Here is a 13,719-nt window from a genome sequence, read left to right on the forward strand (position 1 = left end):
AATCAACGGGGGGCTTAAGAGCGAAAGGGTGAAATGGAGTGGACCTGGGCTGGACCTTAGGGGGTTTGGTGGCCACTGCAATTGCAGTGGCAAGCTGCAGCATCGATGGATAGTTAGTCGAACAAATATAGAGAGATATATACATAGATAGATAGATAGACTGTCTGCAGGACAAGACAATGGACCTGAGCTCGGTTCCATCTCTCTCTCTCTCTCTGATTTCCCATTTACCCTTTTCCACCTCAATATGGCCGGATGACTACTTACAGCACAGAAATGTCAGGAGCAGTAACAGGAGCCGGACCAGCTGGCAATCTGTGTGTTGTAGTGCGTAATCCTCTTTTTGCATTGTCTAAAATAGACTCAATATGTCTCTACCCATGGCTTTGAGCTGGGCTTTCAATTCCACTCCAATTAAGATGTATACCAGGTGAAATGAATTGTTTTGTGTCACTGGTAGTATTTCAATGCACAAATAAGAGTCATTTGCAGGCGAACCCGGCAACAGCAAAACCAAAAAACATTATTCATTATTAATATATATTTCCCCCCTTACAAAATCTAGAGCAACAGAGAGCTGTGGTTGGGTTTACAGGACTCAGGGTGCGTTAAAACTTTGACACTTGGTTTGACCAACTCAAACGATTTGTTTGGTTGGCCAACATGACCAGGCCACAACAACAACTTTGGCTACGAGAGGGAAAAACCCTTAAAACCCCATACACAAACGCTTTGAGGCAGATACTTTAAATGACTGCCAAAGCCTCAAATGGGTGTATAAATCCCCAGCAAAGAACATCAGCACAAACAGATTTCGGAAGGGCATGGGAACGGAAAAGGGTTTTTGTGTTTTTCTTTCGTTTTTTTTTTTTTCTTTGTAAGCCCTAAAAATCCCTGAACTAAATCCGTGTGTAAACTTTAAGGACATTTTGCAGAGGCTTTTGAATATTTAATTCAAACAAAACAAAATTCTATCTTTCTGTTGATAGTCCTGGTGTATTCTTGGTCACTTTCAAATAAATTATTAAAGCTTAATAACTTTTGGGTCAAGGCAAGGAAAATATTTAAATTTTTAGAAAGTTTAGAGGAATTTATAATGTATGTAATAGTAATTAAAATGCAATACAAAGTGTATTTGTCTAGAAACTTGTTTCATTTGTGAAACATGTTCTCCTCAAATTGTTAGATCCTGAAGCCGGCTTTAAGTCCCAAAATAAGAGCCAGACAATGGAAAAGCTTTAGTGGGGCCTGGCAATTTAATTTTGAAAATTCAGCTTCAACCAATTGTAGTCGGAAAAGGATATGTGTGGTACACACAAACACAATGGAGAGCTGCTAACAATTTTGATGTTCTTTGTTAGCGAGCAAATGTCGCAGGACACAGAAAAATAAACGCCGAAAAAAAAATGGCCAGAAAATGAAATGCATGTGCATTTTAAATGCAATTCATATTAAATGGCAGGAAGTGCAAGAAATGCTCAAATAATTGCAGCTCCAAATGGCCATTTTATAACAAAGGGACTGCGAAGGACTCGGCTCAGTCGTCGTCGTCGTCGTCGTCATCGTCCTTTTGTCTGTATATATCCATATCCGCATCCGTGCCTGTGTGTCATTCTCGGCGTGCAAATTGAAAGTGCAAATATTAACATTCAAGACGATGTGCCAGGCACACTTGTGGCTTTTTCGCCTAGCCGTCATGTCCTTGCTGCCACTCAATCAGCAGGAGCAAGACTGATGCGAGCACGACAACAGCTGCTGACAAGGACGAACTAGAGCCATGGCACATGTGTGTGTGGTACAAGGGCCAAACTTTAATTAAATTGTATATGTTTTTCGGCATGCCAGGGCTGAAATTCCATTTACCTTTCCCATTTCCCATTTCTGGTGACCCCTTCGGGCGGGGGGTGCTGCATAAATTTATTAAAGTGATTTTGCTCGCCAAACAAAGCCCTTACAGAATCCCTTTTCTATTTCCAGGTCCAGGTCCAGGTCCCTGGCCAATGTCTTAAATATTAATAATGTCACATGCAAAGCACAGACGCACACACGTCCAAGCGGGGTGTGTTTTAGATATACCAACACATAATTGTTTTGAATGCCTCATTAAGTGTTTGAGAACTTAAGCCCAAGTTCGTTTCGGCGCGTGTGTGTATGCCAGGAACAGGACCAAGCCAGGACACAGCAGGAGATTATTACGATTATTATAAACTTTAATGAAATTCTATGGGTGTGTGCAGATACACTGGGAAAAACTAAAAACAAAAAAGGAATATTGGGATTAATAATTTATAAGCTTTAAATTTGTAGAGTTGGGAAGACATTTTGAGAGATGTGTTAATTAAAGGTTAACCATTTGGAAAATACTTTTGATTATTTAATTAAAATATAGGTAAATTTGTATAAAATCTCATTAAAATTCCTAGTTTTTTCCAGTGTTCTAGTTGTAGTAGAAAAGTATTCTAGCTGCGACTCTTTAAAGCCACTTCATGGCAATGTTGACGCTAACGTTGGCCTTCTGTTTCGAATTATCTAACTGGCTGCCATAATTGCCAGCTCCATGTACTATCTTCTGTTTCTACCGCCATCTGCCCTTCTCTCTCTTTCCCTTTTTTTTCCCATCTCTTTCTATAATTCTTTTAGCGTGTGTGTGTGTGTGTTTTTAGGCAAAGCCAATCATTTGGGCGTTTCATTGTCATTATGTCAATCTTGGCGCCGCCACTCGACGGAGTCACGTGTGTGCGGGGCATATCCTTCAATTTGTGTGACTGTATTAGTGTGTGTGGGGGGAGTGAGTGTAGATGTGGGTGTGTGTGTGCGGAATGATAATGAGACAGTCGTTATCTTTTCCATGCTGTTCTGTTTTTGGTAGTTCATTTCGATGTCGTTAAATACACGTTTCAAGTTAATTGCCTAAGGCAGCAGGCGGGATAGACTCGATGCTATATAGTTAAGCCCAACTGTAGATCCTTTTTCCCTTTCTTATTCTTTTTAATTGCTATTTAATTAATTTTTGTAATTTTTAATTTTGGAAAGATTATCCCCGATATATCTTTAGATAATCAAGTAAACTATAAACAAGTCTGAAAGAAAACAAAAACTGGTACAAAAACCCTACAAAAACCAAACAACTCCGAAAATCCAAAGGCATGCAGCAGCATCTCATAAGAGATACTTCCATTGAAAGTTGCATTTAGCTCAACAAAAAACATTGAACAAGAGCCAGAGCTAAAAACCAGAACACAACTGAACATCTTTTATGGATAATTTTCGACGAATAATGAAGTTCTTGCTGGTGGCATTGTTCTCACAAGCTTAGAGAAACTTTCTTTCCTTGGATTTCCTACTAATCACTGTGAGCCCGGAATTTAAAGCAGACTTTAAGTGCTTAAATTCAGGGAAAAGGGTTTTCGACCAGCTCCATAATAATAACTCAGGCCGGGCAAATCGCGTGCATTAAATATTTACACTTTAATCTACTCAATGGCAAGAGCAGGAGAGGAGGCAGACAGACTCCAGTTCTCTCTGGGGAAAGGGGCTGGAGGGGCAAAAGAATTCCTGTGGCCATAAAAAATAGGAAAATATCTGGGAAATCAGACAATCCGACAGGCCAAGGAGGAGTAGAGACCGCCAGCCGAGTCTGTCTGTCTGAATGCTAAGAACGTGTTTAGAGCTCAGCGGATATATTTTTAACACAGCTCCTTCACTTGCAAATGCGACTGCAGAGAGGGCTCCTGGCTGGCGGTTATCCTGGAATTGGTAATCGAAACATGTCTGCCACAGGGATTAAAGCCTCAAAGTCCACAAGTTGCCCATTATTATTCGCTTCCAGGGTGTTTTTTGCTGGAAAATCAACAATATACATACGCCGCAATCATATTAAAAGCTAAACGCCACGAAAACCAGGTTGCATAATAAAATATGAGACATTAATATTCACACCCAAACCACATCAAGGGTGGCGGCTTCTCCGCTTAGGAACTGACCTTTTCTGGGCGACGGCCAGGACAACGTACTTCCTGACGCCTCAAATTATGCCATAAAATGTTGCCCAAGGGATGAATTCATTTGCACACACACCCCACTCGCATACATCCCTATGCAGAGCCATTAAATCACCCAAAAACAATGAGCTCTTGGTCCTGGGTCCCCCATCATCCTGATCCTGGCTGGTCCGAGCTGGAGTTTACCTTGCGAAATTAATTTCATTTGAATTAAGCACAGGCAATAATGCCGAAATTATTCACAGACACCCAACCGAGGAGGCCCAACCGTCGTCCTGGCCAAAATCTGAGGCCCATGCAATCAACGCTCGATTCCCGCTCCTTGGAACCAAAATTGTTTACCAGTCAACTCGACAGTTTCCCCCATGCCCCCGTGCCCCATCCTCAGAACCCATTTTGGGGGCTCTTTGTCGATGCTTAAGGGTTGCTGATTGTGTGGTTCAAATGGAGAGGTGGCAGGATTTGGGGGGTGGAGTTGAGGGCGAGGGCGAGGCTGAAGGGTGTGATGATGGGGGTAAGGGAGAACGATTTCTGACAGCTAATTGAAAACATTAAATTCTGTTTACCTCAAGGCAGACTCTTCTGGCTAGGTCTATTTCATTTATTTTGAATAGGAAAAGCCTTGAATATTTGTGATATTTGGGATAATCCACATCTGTTCACACATCGAAGGTGGAAACAATTTATGAACATGAAAACTGGAAATTCACCTTAAAATAAAGATAAATGTAATATTTCAAATATTAAATTATATATATCTTTTAATCTATACCTTCTTTAATAATAAAATATAAATTTAAAAAATATAAATAGTTTGGACAGCAACCCTGGGTTCCACACCTTGTCGAAGGCCTGTTGGACGTCTAGGAAAACCGCCACCGTGTATTTTTTACGTTGGAAGCCATCCAGCGTAGTTGCTCGAGCATATCGTGACCAGCTCGGAACCCAAATTGGTGAAGCGGGATCGCGTTCTGGACCTCAACACAGGACAGGATCCGGATAGCATACCATAGCAACGCTCCAGTATTTTTCCGAAGGTGGGAGAGGAGACTGATCGGTCTTTAGCTATCCACGTCATGCGTTGGCTTGCCTTGCTTGTGTAGCTCGACGATGTTGGCGGTTTTCCATAGCCAGGGAAAGTGTCCCAATCCGTTAGACCGTGTGTCAGGGCCAGGGGATTTCCATTTTTTCAGCTTACGGATTGTCCTCTTTATTTCCTCCAGCATTGATGTCCTTTACTTTCTCCCTTCTCTCATCTAAAGACTTTTAGAATGTGGTAAACCTCTTCTCCAGATTCACCACAAAGGCCTCTACTTTACATTTCGTTCACAAGCTAACAACCTCGAATATGGAGTCTGCTAACGATAGATATAAGCTATTCAAAATTTGGATAAAAAAATGTTCATATTAAACATTTTCCAATTATTTTTAAAGAAATTGTTCCAAAACTCACAATTTCTACTACAAATTTCGGCATACAGATTGTCCACTATAAAGTAATACTTTCCTTGCTGGTATTCATGTACTTCATGGTTGTTGTCTTCATCATTGTGTCATTGTAAAATTTATATGAAGAGGTATGCAATATGATGACAGAAACTATGATGCGAGTAAACATGTTACACGCATATCTCCAAGATATGCACTATCCATTGTGGCAGCTGGTGGAATGGATCATTTTAATTTCCCGTAACATGGATCTAATGGATATTATGGTAAACGAAATAGAGAAGATTTATATAATTTACAAACTTTTTCATACCTGAGCAGTGTGTCGAAATATAAAAGCAACGTTTGAATAAAACTAACACCTTTCCATTTGTGGAATATTCAGTAAATGACTTAATATCCCCTGTGAACTTATTCAAAGCAAAGAAAAAAAATGTATGTATGATGATTTTTGCTGGCTACGCATTTGCAGGCAGCTGTCCAACCATTTGAACACTTTGCTGTCCATTCAGCTGGGCTCTCCTGTCAGTCCTCCTGCCGGGGGTCAGTCGCTCGAATAAAGCGCTGCCCTTGCATATTTAATACCACAAAACGGGCAATACTCCCTGGGGATAAATAATGTGAAATATTTACACGATCTACATACAGACTTGCACAAAACTGACACTTGTGTGGGACATGGCTATATATGTAATAACAATAATAAAACATTATTGTTGTCTTAATGCTCCCAATGGTATTTTTGGCCCAAGAGCAAAGAAGTTATGAAAAAAAAAACAGTTTGTTTTGACAGTTGTTACAATTTTGTTACGATTTTTATTATGATTTTGGATAGGATAAAGTCAAATGCAAATTAAGTTGAACTAGGCTTCGGGGGAATAAGAAATAAATTGAGTTTTAGTAAAGCAAAGGGTTTGGCAAGGAAATGTTATTTATTTATTTTAGAAATTATTATTAATTTATTAATTAAATAAAATAAATATCAAAAGTAGTAGCTGTTCTTTTCAGATGCAAATAGTTCGTTCTTTGTATTCCCCTTTCAAGTTCAGCTTTTTATTAAAAAGGACCTCTCATTTTTTGCGCTTTTCCTCATTCTTTTCACAGTGGAAAAGCCTGTTGTGCCAGCAGCTTTGCCGCCAGGTGAAATTTGTTGTTCCGCTTCCTTTGGCAATCGCCTTGGATGAATGGATGCAGGCAAAGAAACAGCAGGCGGTGGAACACAGCAATACATCCGTGGCCCTTTACATGTGAACATTTTTCGCCTCAAGTTGATTGCATTTTTCAGACGGCAAGAAGGAAGGAAGGCTGAGATGGGGAGCTTGTCAACTCTCCCGCATATAAGGAAAACAATCCGTTTGGAGTAAGCTTTTGTATGCATCGCACGTTCGTTTTTGGTTGATTTCTTGCATTTCTCATAGCCATGGGATCGACTCTGCTCCGGCACTCCACAGCTCCAACTCCAAGCTCCTCCACTCTCTCTGCATTTATAAATCCCGGCATCGCGGGTCAATTTCATGCAACAGCGACAGCGAACCTGGACGACCTGCAGAAGGACACTGAGAGAATTGGATTTGTTAGGGTTTAAAGATATGTATTTAATTTAATTTATAAATTTTTAAACCTAAGAAATTAAAAGAAGATTAAAAGCAATATGGTAAATTTAGTGGAATTTCTTTTAAAGCTCTTCTTTAAATTTTATTTATTTTAAAAGTATTTCTATATTTAAAAGAACATTTTGTAATCTTCATAAGTTAATAAATTTTAAAAACAAAATAGATTTAATTAACTTTTTCTTTGCAAAAATGTATAATTTTATTTCCAGTGCCTCTGCAGAAACCTGGACAACGGCACGTATGCGCGTTTTTCTTCATGCCACTCAGCCTCACCTCTCACCTTTCACCCCTTTGCCCTTCGTCCTTCGTCCTTCATTCTTCGCCTTAGCTCGCCTTCTGGGCAAAGTGGGCGTGGCGTCTGGCAGCACGTAATTGATTGTTCAATCTGTTCCAGATCAAACGAAGTTGCAAGCTCCGAAGAGCGAAATTTCTGCGCGTATCTAAAAAAAATTCCTAAAGCCACCTCGTAGCAGCCTCAAATGAACTGTGAGCTGTTCGGGCCACTCAGTTGATTGAGTCACCTTTCCTTTCCCTTTGCTTGGAACTTCGTTTTCCGCCAGGTGCAAATGAGCTGCTTTAAGTGGCGGGGAAGCACGTCGTAAAGAGGTAACAATTGAATCGGTCTGTATGTGTTTTCTGGTCTTTAATGATGTTTGACCGGGACACCAAGAGCCTGCCTGCCTGCCTGCCTGCTCATTGGTATGCTGAGATTGTTTCAAATTATTGTCGTCCTCGGATGCTTAAAAGCCAGCCAGGCCAGGCAGCCATTCCACACTGCAGCTGCCACTGATTGCTCACTAAATCAGCTCTTCGATGGCTGACATTTGTTTGCAAATTGAACTTTGAGACTCTTGCGCCAAATCACAATCGCCTCACGGAGGCTGTTGGCCAACTGGCAGCTGGCCAGCGCAAATACTCGAGAATATCTTTATTTTCCAGCCAAACAGATGGCAATCGTTGCATTCGAAGGCTATTAGCTCATAAATAAAACTTTAATGGGACATTTGCTTAATGCTGATGAGCAGAGCATTGATGTGGCGAGTTATTTTATTTTTTTAAGTATTATTTAATGATGTTGTAAGGAATATTAAATGGAATTAATTTGCAGGACTAAATACATTTTACAATATATATAATAAAAGTTCTCTTCAATGAAAAATTACTATTTAAAGTCTCTGATTCCATACACTGCCTCCCATTGTAATATCCTTTATTATATTTATTTCCATATTTATTTACCGAATCAATTTTAACCAGAAATGTATAACCTTTGGTAATTTACACTTTTAATGCCATAAAGACGAGACCATTCATTCCCTTCCAGAGTCAAATCGAATTCATTCGATTACGTTTCATTATTCATGAGTGGAAGGAAGCTCTGTGATATTTTCAGGATTTGTTCCGCAATGAATATGCATGCAAGTCTCTCTCTTTCTCTCTCCCAGACTATTTGTTTTCCTATAGTTTTTGTTGTTTTTTCCCGGCAATCTTTTTTCTTTTGGCTTTTTTACATTGATTGTCCATTGGGCATTCATTGGATTTTTGTGTGTGATTTCTCTGTTGCTGTAGCTGTAGAGCCCGGTGCTGCTCCCATGTCAAAATTTTGGACAGTTTGTCACTTTAATTGAATTTCCATGCAGAGCCAAACGAGCCAAATAAAAAGTTCAGTAGTTTGTTCATGCGATTTATGGCAAATAGTAAGAGAAGAGCCTGAACTTTTGCATAAATTTTCATATAGAAAAATGTTTAATTCAGCCCATATGGCTGTGTATATGTTTGTGTGGGTGTTTGGTAAATGCAAAACATGCCTCTTTGCCAGATGCTGCCACACATACATTTACCATTTGATACAAGACTTAAGAGGGTACACTGATAGAAAAACTTTGAAGCTAAAGAATGAGCGATGGAATATTAAGAATAGGGGTAAAAAGAATGAGAATCTGGGCAAATTATGTTAGATTTTAAGAGCTACTATTTTTGTTTCAAGGAATTAAAGTAAAGAATATCTATTATAAATTTCATAAGTAGATGTTTTCTTGGTTAAATTATAAATATTTATAAATCATTGGAAAGCATATTATTTCTGCCTAAAAAAACTATTAAAATTAGGTCTCTGCTTTCTATATTTGTATTACTTTTTTCTATAGTTTAAGATAAGAAATAAAGTACATCAAATAGGTTTATTCTGATTTTCTACTATATTTTTTATATTTCTTCTTATTTTTATTTTTAAATATCCGTATCCTTTATCATAAATCTACCTCTAAATATTTATTAATTCATTTTAAACTGAATAATTTTGTCACTGTTGCTGAGTACATGGTAACCATTGGCACAATTCACGCTTCTTAGACATTGCGGTGACGATTTCCGCCTTTCACCTGATTGTTGCTCGCTACAGCTTCCCATTGAGCTCCCTTTCGGCCACCTTTCAATCCCCTTTCAACCCCCCTTTAAGCCTCCAAACCACCCATGCTCGTTACCTCAAAAGCCGCTAACAATGCTGGGTGAAATTTCCTTCGCAGCTCGCGGCATTGTAACACGCATCCTTCCGAGGTTGGGATGCCTTGGGATCTTGTTCCTGTTCCCGTTGCCGTTGCTATTCCTGCAGAATGTTTTATAAGCTATGCAAAGCATCTAACGCCTGATATCAGCAACCAGAGAGTATCTGATGCTGCTGGTGTGATGCTGTTGTTTTGATTGAAAGCATCTCGCAGCGAAGAATTTCACATCTAATAAGGGAAATCACCGAAGCGAAACACCACAAACTATACAATAAATGTTGACAAATATTATTTGGGTTTCTAAGCTTGGCACAATTCACGGGGGACACACTCGAGATACTCTTAAACTCACACTCTTTTTAACCATTAATGGACAAGTTTAACTTCAATTTAAAAACTTTTGACTTTGACAAATAAAAGCTGAAAGTCTCCTCACCCTCCTCACTTTCAATTTGCATGGATATGGTTGGAAAATGTTGATGATGATTTCACCGGAAGGAGACATTTTTTATTGACAAGGAAATGCTTTCTTCGAAAGGCAAACCAACGGCGGATGTAGTCAACGGTTTCCTTTTCCACGTTTGACCACCCCGAAACAGAGGCATAAAATGTATGAAAAATGTTATTGCCATCATTCTGGGTCCAGAGCGCCCAAGTTAAATTGAAGAACAAAAGTGTCCGGGCTTAATCGTAGATGGCCAGAGAATGGCCGAAGAAAACTCATTTTGCCACACAAATTGTCGCCTTAACACCTTGTAAATTATGACGAAGGCTCAGGCCTCGGACAGGACATAAAAAGTAGCCGGCCTGCACTTCTGGAGAAATGCTCCACAGATACTCAAAGTAACCACAGACAAACACTCATAAACACTTTATGACAGTACGGCATCGGGTCAGGTGAGGTAAGGCAAGGTAAGGAGTTAAGGGCTCCGGGCTGTGGAAGCTGGATGGATGCTGGATTCTGGGGCAAATCGGGTTGCACCGGGGGTTCAGTTCAATCCGTTTCAAGTCCACTGCTCACACTGGGGAAATCAAACGAACATGGGACCGTATCGAAACCGAATGAGAGTATCCCCTTCCGCCCGAAAATCCCTGATGTGTCGTCCCCCAACGGGGCTCGCCGGAGAAGTGACAATGAAATCAAACCGAGAACAGGGTGGACTCTGGGAGATCTATCTGTCTATCTGGGCATAAGAGTGTGTGTCACGCTGCGGGCTGTTGCCCAAGCAAAGACCAAACCGAAATAGTTGGAAAATTTGGGAAGTGCAAGCAGGAATACTCTATCTTAAAAAGGTAATTGAATTTGAAGGTAAATGAGTTTAACAAAGCTATCATATTTTCTAATTAACCTGTCTTTAAATAACTACTAAAATACTTTAGAAAATCAGTTATATTCTTTTAAAGCTTAATACAAAATGGTAAAGATTGTTCTATACATATTTCTGTAAAGATTTACATTTGTATTATCTAGATATCTTTTCTCTTAAACTTAAATATAACTAAGCATACCCTCTTTTAGGGTATAAACCGACCCATAGAAAGATAGATTGAGAAAGAGCTAGGAGCCGGAGGCAAAACCACAGCACCAAAATCGGCCCTCGCCCCCTGCGATTGCCTCACGCACGAGTGTCTTCATTGTGGGCCAATTTGTGGACCATCATCAAGTGAGAAATTTCCAATTTCCGAAATGTTCAATTGGCCAGCAAAACGGCCCGCAGCCTCCGGGCCAAGGCAACTGGTATGGTCGTCCTACCCTCCCAGTTTCTTCTGTTTGTATTTACATTTAGCGAGGTATTTTTATCAGTTGCCATTTGCCAGATGCTTTGTATCTACGATCAGGTAAAGAAATATATAGTATATATATAGATTCTGGTGCAGCAACTTCAGCTTCCTTTTTTTTTGTGGTGAATTTTCTAGTTTTTCGTTTGTTTTGCTTGCCCTGCACAATTTCTCTTGCGGTTCAATTACTTGCTGTTGACCTCCGTAGTCGTATCCGTTTGGCTTTGGCTTTTAATTGTCCTGCTCCGATGGTCCTGGTGGCTCTATTGTCTCTCCAGGCATTTGGCATGTAACTTTTGACCTTCCCCCGGTAACGTTTTTCGTCTAAATAATGCAAATTGGTTTCGGGGGCGTGAGTGTCGCATGAGCTGCGGCCTGTGTTTCGCATTGAGCTTCATTTGAATAATTGAATATTGAGCCCCGAAATTAGAGGGAGCCGCCTGGCAAAGAGCCTGTAATAATATCCTTGAATATTATCCAGCACATAATTACATTCCATGAGAGGCATTCTTGACGCTATTTTCTATTTGGAAATTGAAAAATGGCATGACTGATTTATACTGATGGCAGGACTGAATTATACTGATAGTATTATAATGCAATTTTAATGGTTTTGTTAGGTATAAAATTTTATTGTGTATTTTAAAATCATTTAAGATTGAACTTTAATTTTTTTTTAATATAATAGTATTTATTTATTATATATAGAGTTTATAGTACCCTTAAAACGGTAAAGCTACACAGTTTTACATCGTTAAAATTAAAATTTCTTTATTTCTCTGATGAAAAAATCAGTTTTATGTTATAAAAAATTCAATTTAAGTTATAAAAATAATATCTCAGCCATATTATCAAGTTATCAACCTTTTTTTCACCCGCTTAATTCCCCTTTGCATAGTCTCTGCTGAGTATTTAATGAAAATGATTATCAATGCTCTTTTTAACTTAAATGATAATTATTGTCGAGTGGAGAATACTTCAAAAAACACACACACACAAACTCACAAACACCGGCCCAACAAGTGTCACTCTGAGAATCCCTACACAGGAGCGACGACACCATTTCCCGTCATGAATTTCATCCTCATCAGCGGCGACAAAGTCAACGACCCTCACTTTGGTTTAAAAAAAAATATATGCGAGCTGCGTCAACAGTATTTATTTTTATTGACATTTTGTTATCCACCCGTCCCACCGAAAAAAAAAAGAAATAATAAAAATAAGGGCAAGAAAAAAGCGCGGAAAGCGCAACCGCTTGGGGAAAGCGGGAAAACCTCTCAGAGCAAAACCAAGGCAAGCGATTTACGTGACGAGACCGCGGCGGCCATTTAATGCCACCACCTCTGCCTCCGCCTCCTCCTCCTCCACCATTTCCACATTTTCCGGCCAGCCAAAAGAGAAACGGAAAAACGCGGTGAGCACAAAGAAAAACGCCATTTTCCATGTTGGTCATAATGAATGCGTAAAAGTTTATTGCGCCAGCAGGGTGTGGGAAATGCAAGGGAATGGAAAATCAAGCCTGGGTGGGGGAGTGATGGTGAAAATGCGAGCGGGAGTGGTAAAGGAAATGCCAAAGGAGCCGCGGGACAGGTGTGAGTGCCCAGCACAAACACACGAAATGATTTACTTTTTTGTCAAGCGGCGACAGGCGATTGTCCCGGTCAATCAGCTCAAGTTAAGTGATGGAATCGCGGCGAGTCTCTCTGGGAAAGCGGAAATACCTTTGGATGGATGGACATTGACTGATCGGTTAATGCAAAATACCGACTCAGTGGTCTCTGAGTGATTATAAAAAGCTAATGGAACTGGGTATCCGATTTCACGGCTTTTAAATGGGAGTTTTGTAGGGAAATTTTAACAAGCTTAAGGTAAATTTAGATATTGTGAAGGATTTTAGAAATTGAGCACTAATAAGCAATGGTAACATATCATTTATTACAACTTTTTAATTATGTTATTTTATTTATTTTATAATATTTTTAAAGTAAACCCAACTCTTGCCCTGTTTAACATTTCTTAGAAGAACGCCTTCAATAATTTTCCTCAAGTAGTTTCCAATAGAGCTGCTATCCTCTTTGATTGCATAGTTCCGTTGATGGAACTTTAATTTTGTATGTCTATGCCGAGTGTCGGTGGTCCTTCTGTTCTTGGCCATAAAACATAACCCAACGTTTGGCGATAACCATAAAATGGGCTTCCCTTTTCGCCGTTTTCCTTTGGGGCTTTGGCTTCGACTCGGGCGGGCGGTTTCCTTTTCCGCTTTTTCTCTCTCTTTTTATTGTTGTTTGATTTCGGCATAAAGGACGGATTTGGCAGCAAACGTTATGCATTTGGTTTGGTTCGGTTTCGGTTTTTGGGTTTTTCTGGGATGGG

The 13,719-nt window shown here is 39.7% G+C and overlaps 2 long non-coding RNA genes across 2 annotated transcripts; one reads left to right on the top strand and one right to left on the bottom strand.

Annotated features, from left to right (window-relative positions):
* Positions 1-4,696: 4,696 nt before the first annotated feature.
* Positions 4,697-6,130, bottom strand: LOC108085991 (uncharacterized). Its single transcript, XR_001771107.3, has 5 exons — positions 6,116-6,130; positions 5,764-6,055; positions 5,455-5,701; positions 4,774-5,376; positions 4,697-4,711 (listed from the first exon to the last, which is right to left on the bottom strand). It is a non-coding gene; the product is annotated as an uncharacterized lncRNA (long non-coding RNA).
* LOC138928601 (uncharacterized) lies at positions 5,814-7,005 on the top strand. Its single transcript, XR_011445005.1, has 3 exons — positions 5,814-5,885; positions 6,555-6,810; positions 6,869-7,005. It is a non-coding gene; the product is annotated as an uncharacterized lncRNA (long non-coding RNA).
* The last annotated feature ends 6,714 nt before the right edge of the window (positions 7,006-13,719 follow it).

This window comes from Drosophila kikkawai, chromosome 3L (genome assembly GCF_030179895.1).
Source record: "Drosophila kikkawai strain 14028-0561.14 chromosome 3L, DkikHiC1v2, whole genome shotgun sequence".
In the NCBI taxonomy this organism is placed as follows: Eukaryota; Metazoa; Arthropoda; class Insecta; order Diptera; family Drosophilidae; genus Drosophila; species Drosophila kikkawai.